At 42.5% G+C, this 18,996-nt stretch overlaps 1 protein-coding gene across 2 annotated transcripts in view; it reads right to left on the minus strand.

Moving 5' to 3' along the window:
- Positions 1-18,996, minus strand: part of LOC145934165 (protein bric-a-brac 1) — a 355,572-nt gene that overhangs the window by 300,487 nt on the left and 36,089 nt on the right. The window lies entirely within an intron of this gene.

Genomic DNA, 18,996 nt, shown 5'->3' on the forward strand with positions numbered 1-18,996 from the left:
ATTAGCTATTAAATATATCATTAATACGCAGTGTAATTCCAGATAGTAGGTCGCAATGCTCGTGTTTGCTCTCTATGTATATTTCTCTAATATAACTAATAGAATTAATGTAATTAAAAGGAAAAATGATGGAAATTAGAAGCATCGAAAGCTAATCTTATTCGAGATTTCAAGAATAAATATAGAACAGGTCATATATTTGTATATATGTGAAAATGTATATAGAATGTTCCATTTTAATGAAAACAGATGTACATCTGCTTGATTTCGAATTAATTGAACAATGAAATTATTATTACAGTTTTTTTCTAATAACATTTAAAACAACAGTTTGCAAAAGCTCATATTCTGACATTCCAAGCAAGTCATTATCTCTGTCATCAGTACATTCTATAATTAGTTTAGAATGCAATTTTTTTTAGAAAGCATCGAACGAATGATCAATCTCGAAAAAAAAAAATTATAGCGAGAAGAGAATCGCATTTTGATATCAAAGTTGCAGCAGTGTAGGTGTCACATGCGAATTGTTCTTCCCGGCGAAAAATCTCGTCGCGACGAGAAAGTGTCGACGCGCACGAACGATCACGTCGGCCGATTGGACACATGCCGTGATCGTCATCCCCCATGTCGCATGCACAAAACGCGCGCATGTATACGCGGTCGCGCGCGCACGAGCAACTCTAGGTTACGCAGATGAACGTCAAATCAAAATGCACAATCCCGGCAAATCATTTCGAATATTTCATAATGGGCGCGAAATATCATTACTCGCCGCCCGTGCAATCCACCCCTATACGTCCAACCGCCACCGCTCTCACTCCATCCCTCGCGTAAACCCCTCGCGCGCGCGAATACGTCGGTGACCGTACGTTACGAGCGGGAGGAGATGGAGAGAAACGGGGAAACACACAACAGGATGACGAAAGATGGAGAAAGAGAGGGTGAGGCATCTATTACGCGCGGAAAGAGGACGGAAGAGGAACGCGGCGAGGGTAGAGGGATGAACGCGGAGATTCGGTAGGACGAGAGAGCGCGAGGAAGAGAGAAATGTACGATCTGACGCGAGTAGTATCCGCGGGACGAGGAGAGGCACGCGGGGCACGCGTGCATGTATACGCGCGCGCGTGCACACAAACGGACGGATGGACCGACGCGGGAGAGAAACACACGCGAGAGAGCGAAGCGGGCTCGTAGCCCGAGCGGAGAGAGAGCGCGCGCGCGATACGGGGTATGCGACCGGGACTAAATTACGTTCCCCGTAACGCGTTTAGCCGCGAATCGCATTGCGAGCGATCCGTATAACCCGAATATCGGCCGCACGCCAGAGATAGGACTGAGGGACTCTACTCGTCCCTCCGGAACGAACGAGTATTACATCGCCCGCTCCGATCCAATCCTCCATTTTGCCGCGGATTCTTTCGGAAACGTCCTGCCATCCGAAATTGTTACTTAGGCACAATTGGATCGACTGTCGGGATTAACTGAGCCGGATTAGCGCGCCTCGCTGCTCTTTTTTTACTTATCTATGAGACTTTATCTATAAAACGTGGATAAAAAATTGAGAATTGAGTTAAACGGTTAATAAAAAGTTTATCGTCTCTTTCTCTAAATTACTTGAGATTACTTGAAATTAAATAAATTCAATAATTTAAACTACAATGTATAATTGTTATAGACACAGAAAGAGGAGCCCGAATAGTTTGCGCTAACACAATATCGCTGCAACTGGGTCTCGATAGTTATAAGACATGAGAAGGAGAGAACGTATAGAAGGCTATAGGGAGCTGAATGTAGGATGTATCAGCAGTACCCGAGGACATCCCGAGGTCCAGATTCCAATTCTCCGACACTTGGCCGGGGGTCAAACCTCGCACATTAAATCAGCCCTGTTGCGATTTCATGAATCGACAGTCGAAGTTGCTTGGCTGGCCGTTAATACCCTCGGACCTGGCCTCGCTCGTGGATACAACAACGGTAAGGGTCGGTCCCTCGAATCAATGCATACGCGTTGAGAGAACAACCGAGAGACCGAGGCTACCTACATATCTACCTACCTACCTACCCGCCGCAGTCTACCTACGTACAACCATCTCGTCTCTCGGCTGGCGAAACAGCCAGCGGTGGCTGCTGGCAGCAGCAGCACCAGCAGCAGGCAAGCAGGCAGGCAGGCAGCAGCTAGCAACACCGACTACCTCCTCCACCTCCACCAACTCTATCTCCTCTTGCTGGTTCTCTCCATTTGCCTTCTCTCCCCCGTGCTACACGACCTGTCTTTCCCCCCCGTCCACCCTCTCCTCCTTCTCTCCCTCCCCCTCTGCGCGCGCGCGCGCGCCCCCGTCGACCTTCTCCATATCGTCGTCGTTGAAATCACCACCACCATCCAGGACTACCTACCTACCATACCGCTACCATCACAGCACGGTACACACGGTACACTCCGGTACTATTCCGGAATCGCATCGCGGCCACTCCAGTTGCATTGCGGACAATGCCGATCCGCGCGCACATATACGTGTATACATATGCATGTATCTGACGTACACACGAAATCCGGACTCGCGTACACACTTACGTACTCGTACGCCGGTGTACACTCGTACCGAGCGATGCATACGTGCATACGCGTGCGTACACAAGAGCACAACGGCCTAGCGTTGCCCTCTGCCTCCGGCCAGAGATATCGTTAGCATGCCTTGCTAATCACGGACTCGATAATAATACCGTGATTGATAGGACGAACCCCGTCCTCCACCACCTCTTCTTCCTCGTCCACCTCCTTCTCCGCGACCACCACCGACTCGTTCAACCTACCGCCTCTTCGAAACGAGTAACGTTCCACCCCTCGAGAGAGATAGATAGAAAGCAAGGGAAAGGCAGAGAAAGAGGGATAAAGAAAGAGAGAGAGAGAGAGAGAGAGAGAGAGAGAGAGAGAGGGACCAGCCATTCTACACCCTTCTGACTTTCTCCCGTCCGTTCTCTTTGCCGATGCCCTCCGTTTCCCTTCAGGTTCACCCTGCTACGATGACCTATCGGTCTCCCTTTTTCTCTCTCTCTCTCATTCCGCGATTTTTTATTTCCTTCTCATCGGCGAGAGGCTACGCGTGTCGTGTTCTTACCGGATGACCCTGGTTCGCCTTGCGCTCGCACGGGTTCGCTCGCCAGACGCTGCATTTTTATGTAATTAGAGCCGATATGCGAGAGAAGCGCACGCGAGGAATAGAACGCGGGAGGGATGCGGAGGCATGGAGAATCGTTGATCCGCACTCGAAGATCTCGCGGCCGGCGCGTTTCGTTACGTTCCGATCATTTAATAATCTGCTGTCAGCGAAAGCTGCTTTCCCTCCCTCCCTCCAAACCGAATCTCGCATCGTCCGTGATTTTATTTCATTTTTCAACCCCTTCGCGCAGGCCCTTCCTAACCCTCTCACGCGCTGATTTGATTTTCGTCTTACCTATAAATGCGGCGAGTATTATTTAAGATGATTAATTCAAATCTTTTGTATATATTTTGTGTTTATATACACCGTGTAATTTGTACAGCAAGATAAAAAGTCTCGACAAATTTCCATATAACTGTAATAAATGAAAATTAATCTCTTGATATGGACTATCGATGTTAAATATCGCGAGTTTGTCTTAAGAGAAGAGTTGCCTTAAAAGGAGAGTTTGCTAGTTCTAGCGATAGCATATGCATGACAAAGTCCAGCGGTCAAACTAGATTAAACGCGATAATCTTAAAGGAGTATCGGAGAGTTAAACTTAAGTCATTCCACTTCTAAAATTTCAAATGAAATGCATTTATGAATATACGTTCAAATTTTCAACTTGCTGGGATCTCATTAAAATAAGGTCCATTTAAAATTAATTAATAAGATTCCTCCTCGTCTCTATTTGCATCGTCGAAGATATTCATTCATGAAAATCTCGTATAATAAAAGCCGACGTTAAATGGTTTCATAATTATACTCGCAGGAGGTAAAACCGAAGACATCGAAATATATGTATATTCACCAGAGTCGAAGAACTCGGAGTTTCTTAGACGCGACTTACGAAACACTTATGTATTGTTCGAGAGACCGAGTTCTTTTTTCTTTCCTCGACGTGCCCCCGATGTCGGCCATTCCTTGTTCGCGATAGCGAGACTTATGTGGCGCTGGATATATAAGTGGAATACATTTCCTCGCGTATTACTGCATTCTAACTGTTCATCCATTGGATCTCCAAGCTGCGCTACGTGGCTGCGTGTGCGCGAGCGAATCAAGGATCAAGATAGACGCTCGACGAGCGTGTGTGCGGACACGAGTGTAATGTATGTATGTTTATGTGTGTGCGTGAGGTTTTATACACGGTAGATGTCTCGTACGAACAACGCACGCGCGCGCGCGAGCACGAGAGAGAGTACGAGCCAGCTATGCTGGCTATGATACCATTAGCATCAGTGATTAATGTATGCTGCGGCCTGTTCTATGGCGATGTGCGCGAGTTTCGTGTATACCCAGTGATTGACTCGTAGTCGCGAGAGGGAGAGAGATAACGCGAGAGAGACGAAGGGAGAAAGAGAGAGGGAGAGAGAGAAAGGGAGAGAGAGAGAGAGAGAGAATGTGCGAGAACGGTATGGAGATGAGAGGATATACGCGATGAGAAAAGAGACGCAGCCCCAGGATCGCGAGGCGAAGCTTGCTTCGAACTGTCTCGATAGATCGGCAGGTAATTAATCGCGAAATACCGCGCGCGCGTCATCCGGAAAAAAAAATCGGGAAAAAAAATTCGCCTCCCGCGAGCTTCGAACAAACCCCGGGTTCGCATGAAATTAATTTAAAAGTTCAAATATACTTTCGTGGGAGAGAATAAAGGTATGTATGTACGTCTGCGGTCAACTATCATTCTTCAGATCGTGTACAGAATTTTCGGCAAATATGTGAAGTTTCACTCATTTATTAATTTCGCTTCAAGAAAAAAAATACGCAATTTTATATATATATATATATATATATATATATATATAAAAGATAAATAGCTATTTAAAAATCTTCCGACATTTCCGACATATAAATTATATATATTAACTATTGCATATTTTGATTAAAACGTCTTTCAGATGAATACGTATTTAAAGATCTTTTGACATTTCTGACATACAAATGATACATTTGGAATATTAGAAGGCACAATTAAACTGAATAGTTTGCATATCAGAGTATACATACAAATTAACCAATTAATGGTACCAACATATCATTTCAGTTGACATACGTCGAGTAATCTCTTAACATAATATTCCCGAGTATATCAATTCCGTATTGTGACATTTGTTGTTACAAGTGTGGCTTAGACTATCATTCTCGACAGTTTCGTACATCCAGGAGACACGAAATCGCTGGCGCACCCGGTAGACGGAGTCGACGTATTCCGCGGGATGGATTACACGAGCGGAGCGTCCGTCGTACCCGGCGTGTTCTGTATTTTAGGCTAACAGAGGCCGCGGAATCTCTTCGTGGATCGATGCCAGGTAGTTTTGATCTACGATGATCCGCGGGAGAGAGATCTTGCGCGCGTGCGCGCACGCTGCGGAACGTGTCCTCAAATAGGTTCCGGCCCGCCCGAGGAAGAGGAGGAGCGGGAATTAATTACCGAGAAACATGCGTTTCCATTAACATGCGCCGCGCGTACGAAGAAATTAATAACGTTCCTTTCACGCCGGGAAAAAGTCAGGCCGCGCGTTAGATGGATAGGCTTTACGGTTGTCGGTGCTGTATTAATGGGGCGAGCGCGAAACACACACAGGAAAACGTACGAGGAGCGTACCACGCGCGTCGGCACGTACGTCATTCGACCAATCGCGATTACGTCCTGCGAGAAAAAAGAAGCGCCTAACAATAGGTAGAGACCTACATAGGATTCGAGAACAACATCGCAGGCCACTTCCGCGATGAATTCGCAAACATAATTTACAGCGAAATGCCGTTATAACAATATAGAGAGTGCCTTATATTAGCTTATTTCGTTTTTGCATCTTCTTCACATTATGAATCTTTTAAAAAAAAAATTGAAAAAGGAGAGAGAAAGAGAGAGAAAGAGAAATCGACTTTCTCTTATTATTAATAAAAGTTTTATTAGTCGTTAGCTTTTTCATATAACATTTTAATGTTTAACTTGGAACTTGGAATTTTCCTGCAAGTAGGATTCGAATCAAAATTGCGTTAAAACAAACCCCCGGTTAAAATTAAAGTAAGAAGATAAATATTTTTTTAAATATCAATTTAATTAAATTTAATTCGTGTTATAAAATTTGAGTTTAAAAATTTCTTACAGCGAGAGGAGGATTTATACGTCACGAGGATTTCCAGTTTTGACACACCGCTGATGCCTCGCGATCGTAATATTTCTACTAACTCCCCCCCCCCCCATAGCGGTTATGACAATCAGTTTGCCGGAGCGCTTTTTCCCTCAATAAAAAGAGACAGCCTCATTTACACTCGGGTAAAACCGCAGCCGCGTTAGCGCAACGCGCGATTAATATAGAACCTAATTACGAGACAGGAATGAAGACACCAAATGACGTCATAAATAATACTTAGGCGAACGCCGGCCTCGCCTTAATACAGAATAAATATTCGACGTGCCTTCGCGTATCTTTGTGGACGAACGAAGATGACGATTAGAGGTGTCGTTTCTAACGTCGAAGTATGTCTCTCGCTTATTAATTCGATACCGCCGTGATACCGATTCTATGTTTTCTTTACAACAAAAGTCGGGAGTGCCTTTCCCGGAATCTTGATCTGCCACGCCTATAAATCATTCCTTCAACGTACTTAAAATTGTCTAAATTGTACGTATTTTTTGCCAGTGAAACTTGATCGATCTTACACTCATCTTGCGCTCATAATTTCTCAAACCTTTACATCGCGAATTTTTTGGCACGTCTGTTGCACCGCGTTTGATCCGACTTTAATCGCGTTTCTAAGGCCATGCATTTCTATATTAAATATTCTATATTAAATATATATTAAAAAATTCAATCGTTGTATGTACTGATATATTTTATATTATTGACGAAGTATAAATATAATGACATACGCCATGCAAATTATTATTATAGTGTATATCTAAAATAATTTATTAAGATGAAATTGCTGCAATATTTGGGAAGTATATTTCTTCTCCAAAGTGCATCGCGGAATTATGATTTCAAAGAATGCAATCGCATTGTTCCGTGACAAGGAACGCATATAAATTTTATGTATATATAATTTATGTGTATATATATACATATAAAATTTATATATATATGCCTGTCTCTGACTCAAGGAAGGAGAGGAACCGAGCTGCCGCGATCCATAAAAATGTCGGAGCTTTCGAGTGATGGCCGGAAGCTGGGAGACGGACAGGGCCAATTGTTTATATTACTCGGTGCAATAACAATGGGATTTGTTCACGGTGGTATCGCAATGTATACACCGGTATGCCGGTAGTACTCCATGCATACGCCACGGTGCTTGCATTCCTTTTCCGGCAGTTCGACCGTGCGTCGCTTGACGCGATAATGCCGACTAATGTCCCTTTTCCCCGTCGCCATTCACGCTCGCCTGATTCTTATCGAGTCCACCTACGCCACAGACCGGAGACCGTGTATCGAGATTTTACCTTTTTGCCGCGTGAGACGAGCTCGCGAGCGAAGTCAAGCTCCAGTGACTTCCACGGTGGCAATCGACTTACTTTGTTTCGAACTCTTCTTTCTTGAATTCTTGCCGAATATGTCGCTATGCATGTTTTAGAGTATCATTATTTATAGAAAATCGAATCGACACCGAAATACCGACAAATTTTTCATAACATCTAACCACTTCTCTTGCGTAGGTGGATATAACAAGAGTTTCTTTTTACGCAAGAAACTTTACGCGACGTATTTTTATCACAGATACAAAATTGGGTGTCTGAAGCTGGAACCCCTATGTTATGCTATCATAGTTCTGTTAAGAGTTCTGAGTTATTTAGAACCATAGGAAGAGTTCTTCATACCTTTTAGAAATAGTTCCGGTCATTACGATAACGAAAATCAGTTTTAAAAAATCTAGGTGCCAACTTCACATTTTTTTACACATCGAGTTCCAATAGTTTTGAGCAGAGTTTTAAGATTCTTTTAAATAGTTATATAGTTCCTGATTATTTTTTAAAAGAGTTCTGCAATTTTTAGATAAAAAAACGTATCTTTGACATTGAAAGTATGTTTTTTTATCTCTATAAAAATTGCAAAACTCTTTCAAAAAATAATCAGGAACTATATAACTATTAAACAATTTAAATTTACTCACCTCACGGTTGCTCCTTTGTTGCCTGATGCCTCCCCGGGCCTCCTTCTCGTAGAAGTTTCGAAACACTTGCACTCGCGTTATTTTTTTTCGTTCGCGACGCGTGGCGACGCCCGGGTTTTAGCTATCACAATCTTCGACGCGTTTCGGTAAAACGCGAGACTCGCGAGAGCCTATTCGCGCGCGAATAAAACCGAAGCTCTATTTTCGCGTCGCCGCTTTCTCCAAGATCCACTTTTCGCAGGGGCTTATCGAACGAAGATGATCAAGAGAGCGACTTTGCCGCGACTGAAGTCGCTGAAGGATGCAAGCGAGACGAATATTGAGCGAGATTCACGGCCGACGAGATCAATCTCGCGCGTGCGATCGCGATTACGATACGTGCGACGCGATCGGATTTATACGATAATTAACCACCAAAGACGCTAATTAATACACTCGTCCTTTCGCGGACCGGCAAGAAGCGCGCGATCGTTAATCACAAACAACCGAAGAGTACTAGAGGTGGAGCTAGACTGGCACTGCCAGGTTCGGAACGCGCAACGATACGTCGCGCCGAGTCGTAGTGGTGGGGCATTGTTGGGGTCGCGACGTATCGGAGCTCGGCGAATCACGTCGCGACTACATACCCTTACCCAGGTCGTAGTGATGGGGGGTATGTAATCGCGACGTGATTCGCTGAAGCTCCCACGTCGCGACCCCAACAATGCCCCACCACTACGACTCGGCGCGACGTATCGTTGCGCGTTCCGAACCTGGCAGTGCCAGTCTAGCTCCACCTCTAGTGCTCTTCTTCGATTGTTCGTGATCAACCGTTGCGCGCTTCTTGCCGGTCCGCGAAAGGACGAGTGTATTAATTAGCGTCTTTGGTGGTTAATTATCGTATAAATCCGATCGCGTCGCACGTATCGTAATCGCGATCGCACGCGTGAAATTGATCTCGTCGGCCGTGAATCTCGCTCAATATTCGTCTCGCTGCATCCTTCGGCGACTTCAGTGCGTCGCGGCGAAGTCGCTCTCTTGATCATCTTCGTTCGATAAGTCCCTGCGAAAAGTGGGTCTTGGAAAAAGCGGCGACGCGAAAATGGAGCTTCGGTTTTATTCGCGTGCGAATAAGCTCTCGCGAGTCTCTCGTTTTACCGAAACGCGTCGAAGATTGTGATAGCTAAAACCCGGGCGTCGCTGCACGTTGCGAATAAAAAGAAATAACTCGAGTGCAAGTGTTTCGAAACTTCTACGAGAAGGAGGCCCGGAAAGGCATCGGGCAACAAAGGAGCAACCGTGAGGTGAGTAAATTTAAATTGTTTAATAGTTACATAGTTCCTGATTATTTTTTGAAAGAGTTTTGTAATTTTTATAGGGATAAAAAAACATACTTTCAATATCGAAGATATTTATAAAATATCAAGTTCTGGGGAAAGACGTTAGAGTTCTGAATCGTACTCGATAAGACAAGAAAAACGTGAAAACCGCATGGCTCTATCTATATTATAGTTTCGAAGAGATTGATTTTTTAAAATTAATACACTTTTACGAAACATTTATATATACATATATATATATATATACATATATATATATATATATATATATATATATATATATAAAATCACGAACTCTAACGTTTTTCACGAGAACTTGATATTTTAGAAATATCTTCGATATTGAAGGTACGTTTTTTTATCTAAAAATTGCAGAACTCTTTCAATAAATAATCAGGAACTATATAACTATAATTTAAAAGAACCTTAAAACTCTGCTCAAAACTAATTAGAACTCGATGTGTAAAAAAATGTGAAGTTGGCACCCCTATTTTTTTAAACTGATTTTCGTTATTGTAATGATCGGAACTATTTCTAAAAATTATCAAGAACTCTTCCTATGGTTCTAAATAACTCAGAACTCTTAACAGAACTATGATAGCATAACATAGGGGTTCCAACTTCACACACCCTACAAAATCATCAGAAGCGATGAAGAATAAAAGAAGAAGCTAAATAAAACTTGTATCTCATTTGACATAAATTTCTTAAGACTCTTAATAGCGTTGATTGCTATCGGTTCATGTATTATTTGGATTGCTACACAAATAGAAAAATTCTGAAGCCAAACTTGATCAGTATGACATTACGCTTTGACATAGTAATCGCGAAACATTGAATACAATTACCGTTTTATTGCCAGCGTCGTAATTTTTCTACGGATCATTTACCCGAGTAAAGACATGAGTACATTCTTCAGGGGATGGACGGAGGACAGGCACGGTCAAAATTTCATTCGTGAAAATTTCACGAGATCGAAAGATCTCCGGGTGAGAAACGAGAGAGGATAGAGATGAAGGAATGGAAAGGAGAAGAGGGGGAGAGGGACAAGGAGATGGTAGCCGGAGGGAGAGACAGAGAGAGAGAGAGAGCGAGAGGGGTTCCTACCTTTACGGTAAAGTAAAATCTACAGAGCGCCGGGCGGCTACAAAGCATGGCTGGCCATTACGTATTTATTAACTTTAGAAATTTATAGATGCCTCCTGGGCGCGCGGGCCCCGTCGGCCCCCCGCGAGTAGCTACGCTCCTGTCTCCCCCTTTGCCCCCCGCGCCTTCCGCCACCCCCCGCGCGCCTACCCCCGTCACCCTTGCCGCCGTCTCCACGGCGGCGGTCTCCACCCCCGGGGGCGGCCGCCAGCCAGTATTAAAATGAATTATTTAATATTAAACTTGGTAATTTTTAACCGTATTATATCAGAAATTATTTACGCGCCGGCTTCAGCGCGCGGCTATTTCCCGCTCCTCTTACCTCTCTGGCTCCCCCCTTCGCCCCCGTCTCTTCTCTCCTTGTATCCTTTACCTCCGCGTACCCCCTCGGACAGCATCAGGATGCACCGTCGGTTTTTCAGTAAATCATCCCCCCCCCTTCCCCACCCACACGGTTTCTTCGTGGATTATTGCTACGACTGCTATCTACTAGCGACAGCCAGTCCTTCTCGAAATGCTCCGATTTGTTCGAAACTCAAAATTTTCAAAGTTTGCGATCCCATTATTTATTTACTTTTAAATAATACGCTAAAAAATAATGTTATCCTTATGTACTTTCAAATAGGAATAGTAGAAATCTTTACGAGTGTCGAAACTGTTGATCGATATTACTTGACAAGGGGGGGTGTCATTCAATCGTCTATAAGATAATTTCATTTTTTACACACAATTCGCGAATATATTTTTTGTCTTGATGGAACCAAATGCGAAAATAGTCGAAAATTATTTGCAACTTATTCTATTAAAAATATATAAAAAAGAGATTTACATACGTATATGTTGAAAAAGAATAAACCCTAGAATAAATTTCTCTCGTCAGAGAATCAAAGATCTCTCTGTTATAGTTTCTACAAATGGTAAATGGCCTATCCACCAAATGATACAACAATTGTGATTGAGATCGCTTTCAGTTCTCAATACTTCAATTGATTACTCTTTAACGCGTGCGAAAATGCGAATACCCGATAATACGGCGGATAATGTTATTACGCGTTCGACGACGGAATTATTCTGACAAATAACGACAAATAAACGAACGGTCTGTCCACATTTAACCATTCTATAGCAATTGCAATCCAGTGTATCGCTTTTCACAGAGTCCGCGTATGTATAGACAAATCAAAAATACAAAAGTTATAATTTTTATAATAGAAAAATATTCGTGGAGGACACACTAGCTTTTAGCCATTAAAAATTAAAAAAAGAAAAGTAGACAAAATAATTTCTGTCGTGTGTCAACGACAAATCATTATTCTTTGTTCGAAAAAAAAAAAGAATGACGTTTTTTATACTGCAGCAAAGTGAATAAAGAACAGCAGAGGAACGATAGGTACAGGGTACAGGAACGTTTGGATTATCAATGGAGATTACGATAGTTAACGTTCCTAATATTAATATTAATTACTAACGTTGCTAATATTAATTAAAATCGCCGATAATATCGAAACTGCGTCTAAACAAATGGGCGAGCACTTGCAGGTCTTGCAGGTCGCATGATTAGCACTCGGTAAATATTAGCACGCACATACGCAGACGTGTGCACGCTTACGCACGCGTTTACATACATACACGTATATGTACACGCCGTTCGGAAAATTAGCATTTACGAAGCGTGCAACAACACGCACGGAGGACACGCGCGCGGTCCGCACGCTTGGTCACCCGCGTCCACGTGCGCGTACGCGCGCGCGCGAGTCCGCGATATTAATTGTTACGACGGGAAAGGTAAATAATTATTATAATTGTCCGGTATAATAATAGGATTCCGCGTTGGAGTGCCGCTTACATATCGTTCGTCGTAATAAAGCGCCCATGGATTTCGAGCTCTCGTCCATCGATATCAATATATACCGGGGGAGAGCGGAGACGAGAGAGGGTTGGTTAACGCGGAGAGAAAGAGAGAGCGAGAGAGGACTTTCGATGTGCGAAAGCGTACGTGTGTACTCGTATAATTATACATGTACATGAATATATACACGGGCAACGCGCACTACTCGCACTACAGGCGCACACGCTTGTGTATAATGCATATCGAGCGGTTATATTATATGCGCGCGCGCGCCTAAACGAAAAGCCTAAATATACCGGGCGGCGTGTGGGGATCACTCCTATAGGCGGCTATTTGAGCGATAAACAAGCGTGCTCGCGCGAGCACGCGGGTATAGGTAGGTAGCTAGGTAGGTAGGTAGGTAGGTAGGGTACACCCGATGTGTCACACGCGGCGAATGGTAAAATGTACACACATATATACCGGGTGGTACGCCTCCATTGTGCAGCCCGCCCCGTCGGTGTATCAATTGTGATTAGGGACAAAGATCCGACGAATTATTCCCGTTCCCGGTCTCTAATCTGATAGCCGTGGCGCTCGTGCGCGCACACGTCATTGCATCGATTGTTTCTGCATGTGGGAAATCATAAAGGGCAATGCGTTCCAAGTGTCTTCATTGTGCGATAATAATGAAACGCTAATCAAGTGTATCTGGGCGCCAGCGAGAGCCGTTTCCCCTCTCCCCCTCCCCCTTTTTCATCCACCAAAGCACTAGTTCCGCGTTCGGTCTACCCTTTTCCCGCGACCCCTCCCCGCGGATTAATTACCGGCTTTCGCGATGCTTAAATTATTTTCCTCCCAATCGAAACAAACTCACCTACGCGAACCGAGTAACTCTATCTGCGCGCTAAGGGGATCGCCCGGATTGGGCTCATAAATCGAGAGCCATTCCATTATACGAGACACAAAACGATACGTACGTGCGTACGTACTTTCGGCCTCTTCCGTTTGCGAGCGAGAGATCGCGGGCGATCACAGCATTTTGCGCTGAAAAATGCGGCTGTTTCTCTTTTTTCCTTATCGTCCCGCGCCATCGTCAATCTTGGATGGATCGCTGAAGGTAATTGAACGAGATATCCCGGCGCAGCTTTTTTTTCTAGCCTGACCCCTTAGATCGCCGATCTCAAATTGGCTGTGCCGATATTCCGATGAATGACACGTGCAATTAGGTAAGCTCAATGGGGTTGTCTTATCGCGTCGCTAAATTACGATAAACTGATGATAGAATTATAGATAGATAGATTTTCGTGAAAGCTAATATTTTATTTTATATATTATTCTTTTATCTATTTCAAAATATTGTCAAATTTTTTTATGTATAACTGTAAATGTAAAATTACAAGATATACTTTCAAAGTTAAATAGTCGCATAATGCTTTAAAAGTTAAAAAAAAAATTTATTGTTCATGTAATTTTGTAATATTTTTAATTTATAAGAAAAATTACATATTAAAATTAAAATAATTTTTCAAAGCAGAGTTTATTACATTTTCTGCCGACTTTATCCATTTTGTCGAATTCAAAGGAAAGGTTATTACTTGCGAACGAGGCGAGACTCACTCGCAAGTGTCTCATAAAGATTCTTGGACAGCCCACGGTGGTTTTTTTTTACGGCTTCATCGAACCGTTTCCACGGCTGACACCGTAATAGTATAAGAGAGAGAAAGGGAGAGAGAAAAGGGGAGAGAAAGAGAAAGACGCGCCCCAAGGGTCGAGGGATGAAAAACCGGGGGATAGACGAACGAATCAATCGCAAACACGAGAGGGTTTCGGCGTTTCCAGTGGTGGGTCACGACACTGGGTTACCGGGTGTGTGCACCCTCACTCGAAGCTGCTATTTCGCTCTTCACCCATCAAAATTCACGAGAACTCAATGTCTCGTTCACAAGGACGTGCAACGCGCGATGGTTCACGTTTGCAGTGAACCGTGAATTGAGGTTGAGTTTCTTTACCGGATGTGTACCACTTCTGTTGCATTATTTTTATTATGCCAGATTTTCGTATCAATTTGGAGTTAACTTGCCGATGAAAATGTTGAAATATCATTACTTGTCGAATATACGGTATACTAAGAGAATAATCAACTATACTTTAAGAGACAGGATAAATGATATAATTAGATATTTTGATTAAAATATTAAATGAATTTTTTATTTTAAATATTCAAAAAAAGAGATGTAGAAAACAATAATCTTTTTAATCGATCAATTTTTCATTCATCGCAAAAAATAAAAAATAGAAGAAGCTAGCCTATATCAAAGTTGAAAATGATTTCTTTGGGGAAAATAAAATTTTAGTACTTTATATGCAACGTATTAACATGCATATTAAATTTTACACACACAGAAATAACTAGATTATAATAAAGTGTTTATCATAAATAAATTGATATCTAAAGAAATAAATTATAAATTTTTATTTTAATATCGGTATATATGATTTAAATATTGTATATATATGATAATTATTTTGATTAGTTGCGAGATGGATACCATAATTTCACTTATGAGATTCGTTGATTCTGACGAGACTTTTTTATCCCGGAAAATTCATTTTCATTTCCATCACGTGGAATCGCTATCAATCGAATTGGTACGAATCGATTCGACTCGCTGCCAAGTCGACGCGACGTTGCGTAGCGGTTTCGCGTTCACGCGAACCGTAATTTTCCTATCGCGGATTATAAAACCCGATGATTCTATCCCGCGGGATATTGTTTGTCGTGTAAATATTACCAAAACACTTCGCGGCAGGCGACGCGCGCCGACCGTGCGCTGGCTGCATTTATACACGCTGTGCGTGGAGGCTTCTGATACGAGTTGCGAACTTTTGGGTTTCCATTTGGCGACGCGTCCCGATTGGACGAATCGACATTGTCAGAGGGTCACCCCCGGCGCCCCTCCCGGACACGTCACGCACATTCGCGCGGACTTATGGGCATAATTCGACGGTATTATTTGCGAGGGGGATCGCACGAGCGCGCTAACCCAGCCGTGTGTCGTGTTTTAATCCACAACTACGCTGTGTTTACCGGCCTCTTCTACCCTTTGTCGCATCCCTTGCTCCTCGGCGAAGCCCCTCGAGACCCGATCGAACCGGGGATTCATCAGTGACCTCGATTCGCCAAGGGCGCGGATGCGACAAGTTCGCCAAAACTGATTAAAATTTACAGACAAATTAATGTGATTTAAATATAGATTAGTTTATATTTATAAATCAAAATTAAGTAAGTCGCATATATAATGAATGTAGGCAATTCCATGTCTCGCTCATTTTTTATCTCCACTGGCATCACCAGAATATTTAGAAATTATTTTTGTTATTTTGACAAAATATAAGAGAAGAGAGTTTTTCATTGAAGCTATAGTACAAATTAAGAAAAAGATTTTATTAGACAACATTCATAATTTTTTTATATTGTAAGTAGGTATATAACACTACGTGACGTAGTCGGAAAGCTTTCACTCGACACATTTAACAGTCGTTTTGAAGCGACAGTAAGACGTTAGAATTTCTATTCCTTTTTCAGACTGTCCGCGAGCAGACACGAAAACACTAGGCAATTACAAGCATGCGATGCCGAGTTAGGGGACGAACGAGAACGATAAAGAGACAGAGACGGAGAAAAAGAAAGAGAGAGTGAGAGAGTGGTACTCGCAGAAGAAGTGCACAGCCGCCAATCACAAGGTGTCAGCGGCGGCAGGCTGTCATTAGGCGATTAAATTCCCGTAGCAGCCGATCTGTCTTCGTTCGCGTAAATCTTCATCAAGTTTCGATTTTCCGCGCGAGTTTCGGAGCGAGGCGAAGCGACACGAAACGACGGCGGCGTCTCCGCGCCGAAGGGCAAAAAGCACCGTCACCCCGGGGCGAGTGATCAATAATACATCAAAGAATAACGGTGAGAATATCCGGGAACGGCCGGCCGAACGTCGTGGTGGCTAAAGATAAACTCTACGGGACGTCTCACTTGCACTGATAAATGTTTCAATGTGATAATTTATCTCCGCCAACTCCCTAGAAGAAAATAAACGCCTGTTATTTTGCAATTGTTTCATTTTCAACGTTACATGTCTCGGTAATTAGTTTTGCAATCATAACGGCTGGTTCAAATAGAATTGACGATTGAAATCGTCCGATAAACACGTTTTCATTGCGCTTTCAAAGTTCACACCCTCTTTGCCTTTTAATAATTATGCATTAATAGTTTAAAATAAAAGCGGTTTAATGTCATTCTATTTAATGTTGGTCTTTTGGAGATAAAAGAAAGCATAATGTATATCATTCTTTATACATCAAAGAATGGTATTGCTTGTTTCGAGGAAATATAGACGAGATCGTAACTGCAGAAAGATCTAGTCTAAATTTATCGAAGATAGCACTAATTGAAATATTTTGCTATCGCGACCGGACAGACTATGCATAATTAATGAAGGAAATTACTCGGCACTATTTACTTCAGATAATCGCGTAAGCAGTGTTTTATGTTTTACGCACGATGGCGGGTCGTGACCTGTTTTAATCATAAATCGTCATATGCGCATTTAATGATTTATATCGAAACGGCGGAATGGAACTTATACATTCTACTGAATGTGAGACAATCTATTTGTGTGACAACACTTATAAATATTCAATTATTTCCAAGGCTGGATAACACATTTACTTTATTGTTGTACGATACATTAACTATAATACTTGCATTTTTTTTTATTTATGATAACATGTTCATTTTTACTGCGTCGATCTTTGACTCGGTTAGGTCTTATGCTAGTATATGAGTATTCAAATTCCATTTCTGACTGACATATAAAAAATTCATATATATATATATATATATATATATATATAAACGATATATAAATTTTATACGTCAATCAGAAATGTGGAATTTGAATCATACATTCGAATACTCCCACACATATGCATGCTTTTTCGATCGCTATAAATTAACGTTGTTTCAGCATAAATTTAATTGCAAGCTAGCATTCAATTTTTTCCAATAAATATCTCAATGATTAAATCTTAAAATAAATTTGCGCAGTCCTCTTAAAGATTTCTCTAATAAAAAAATTTATTTATCGGCCCCTTCGAGAATTTCACTAATGATAGAACAGTAGAAAATTTTATTATTAATCTTTCTCTTTCTCTTTTTAATCGGCACTAACTACGAAATTATCAGTATATCTTCTATTCTCCGTAAGTAAAAGCGAGCCTTTCTTTCAGACGAGTATCCCGCGGTAATTTACGAGATCTTTTTTCGCCGATCGATCGATCGATCGATCGATCGATCGTTGCGATTCCAGCGTATAAGCATAAGCGTGCATACACAGCGTGTTTGCGTAGCGGCTGCTTAAAAAGGCGTGTCCTCGGTCGCCGCACGGCAATCACCGCGAAAATTGCGCGGTTTCCAATTGCGCGTATTGAAAACGGCCAACAAACCGTGGATGTTCTACCAGAGGCCGGGATTCTATAATATTAAAGGTAAATATCCTTGAACGCTCGGTCATTAGAGCGAGCGATGCGTCCCCGGCCGGCCCCGCAATGATACGGTACGGCGTGTGCGTCTTATGTAAATTTCAAGGCACCACACTTCGCCGGGGAAGAGAAAAATTTATGCCTGTCCCGCCGACCAAGGTCTCGCTTCCTCTTCCTGCGTGTAAAGCACCCGCGACGGGCCGGAAAACCCCGGAGAAAGAGGGAACGCACATCGGAGAGAAACCGCGAATACCGGTCTATATCCCTCACGGATTCACGAACGGGGGGACACTAGGGAGGTCTACCGCTCTGTTCATTAGAACGTCATGTTTTTTTTTCTCTTGATAACGGGCTGTTCCGCTTCAGGACGATTGTTTTTCTAATGTCTTCATAATTTCACGCGTGGCTATTTTAGCGTGGCTACTCGCTATGAAAGTCGAGTAAAGAATATAGAATTACGTTGTTCTCTGAGAGATTTAACTTTTTTTTTTTTTACAAAACATGTATTTATTGTGATTTTTATAGTTGATTAATTATTTATAATTAAATTAGAGAAAATATAGTTACTAAATAAAATGTCAATACGCGAATCAACTCCTTAAAAAAATCTCGCAAATAATAACATAAAGTCCCGATGATCCAATGATCTTTCGCGAACATGCTTTCATCGATGCCTGTCTACGATTTCGCCGTCGTTTCGCAGATGCTCGCTAATGGATAATGAGTTTCCGTCGTTTCGCACAGCAGAACCGAGCGAAAAAAATGGGAAGAAGAGAGAGTGAGTTCGCCCGGTTTGTTCGGATGAGACAGAAAGAGAAAAGAAAAAGAAAAGAAAGAGAGAAGAACGAGGGCGGTC

This window comes from Prenolepis imparis, unplaced genomic scaffold, assembly GCF_030444845.1.
Source record: "Prenolepis imparis isolate NDT839.2.m4 unplaced genomic scaffold, iyPreImpa1.0 SCAF_3, whole genome shotgun sequence".
Classification (NCBI taxonomy): domain Eukaryota; kingdom Metazoa; phylum Arthropoda; class Insecta; order Hymenoptera; family Formicidae; genus Prenolepis; species Prenolepis imparis.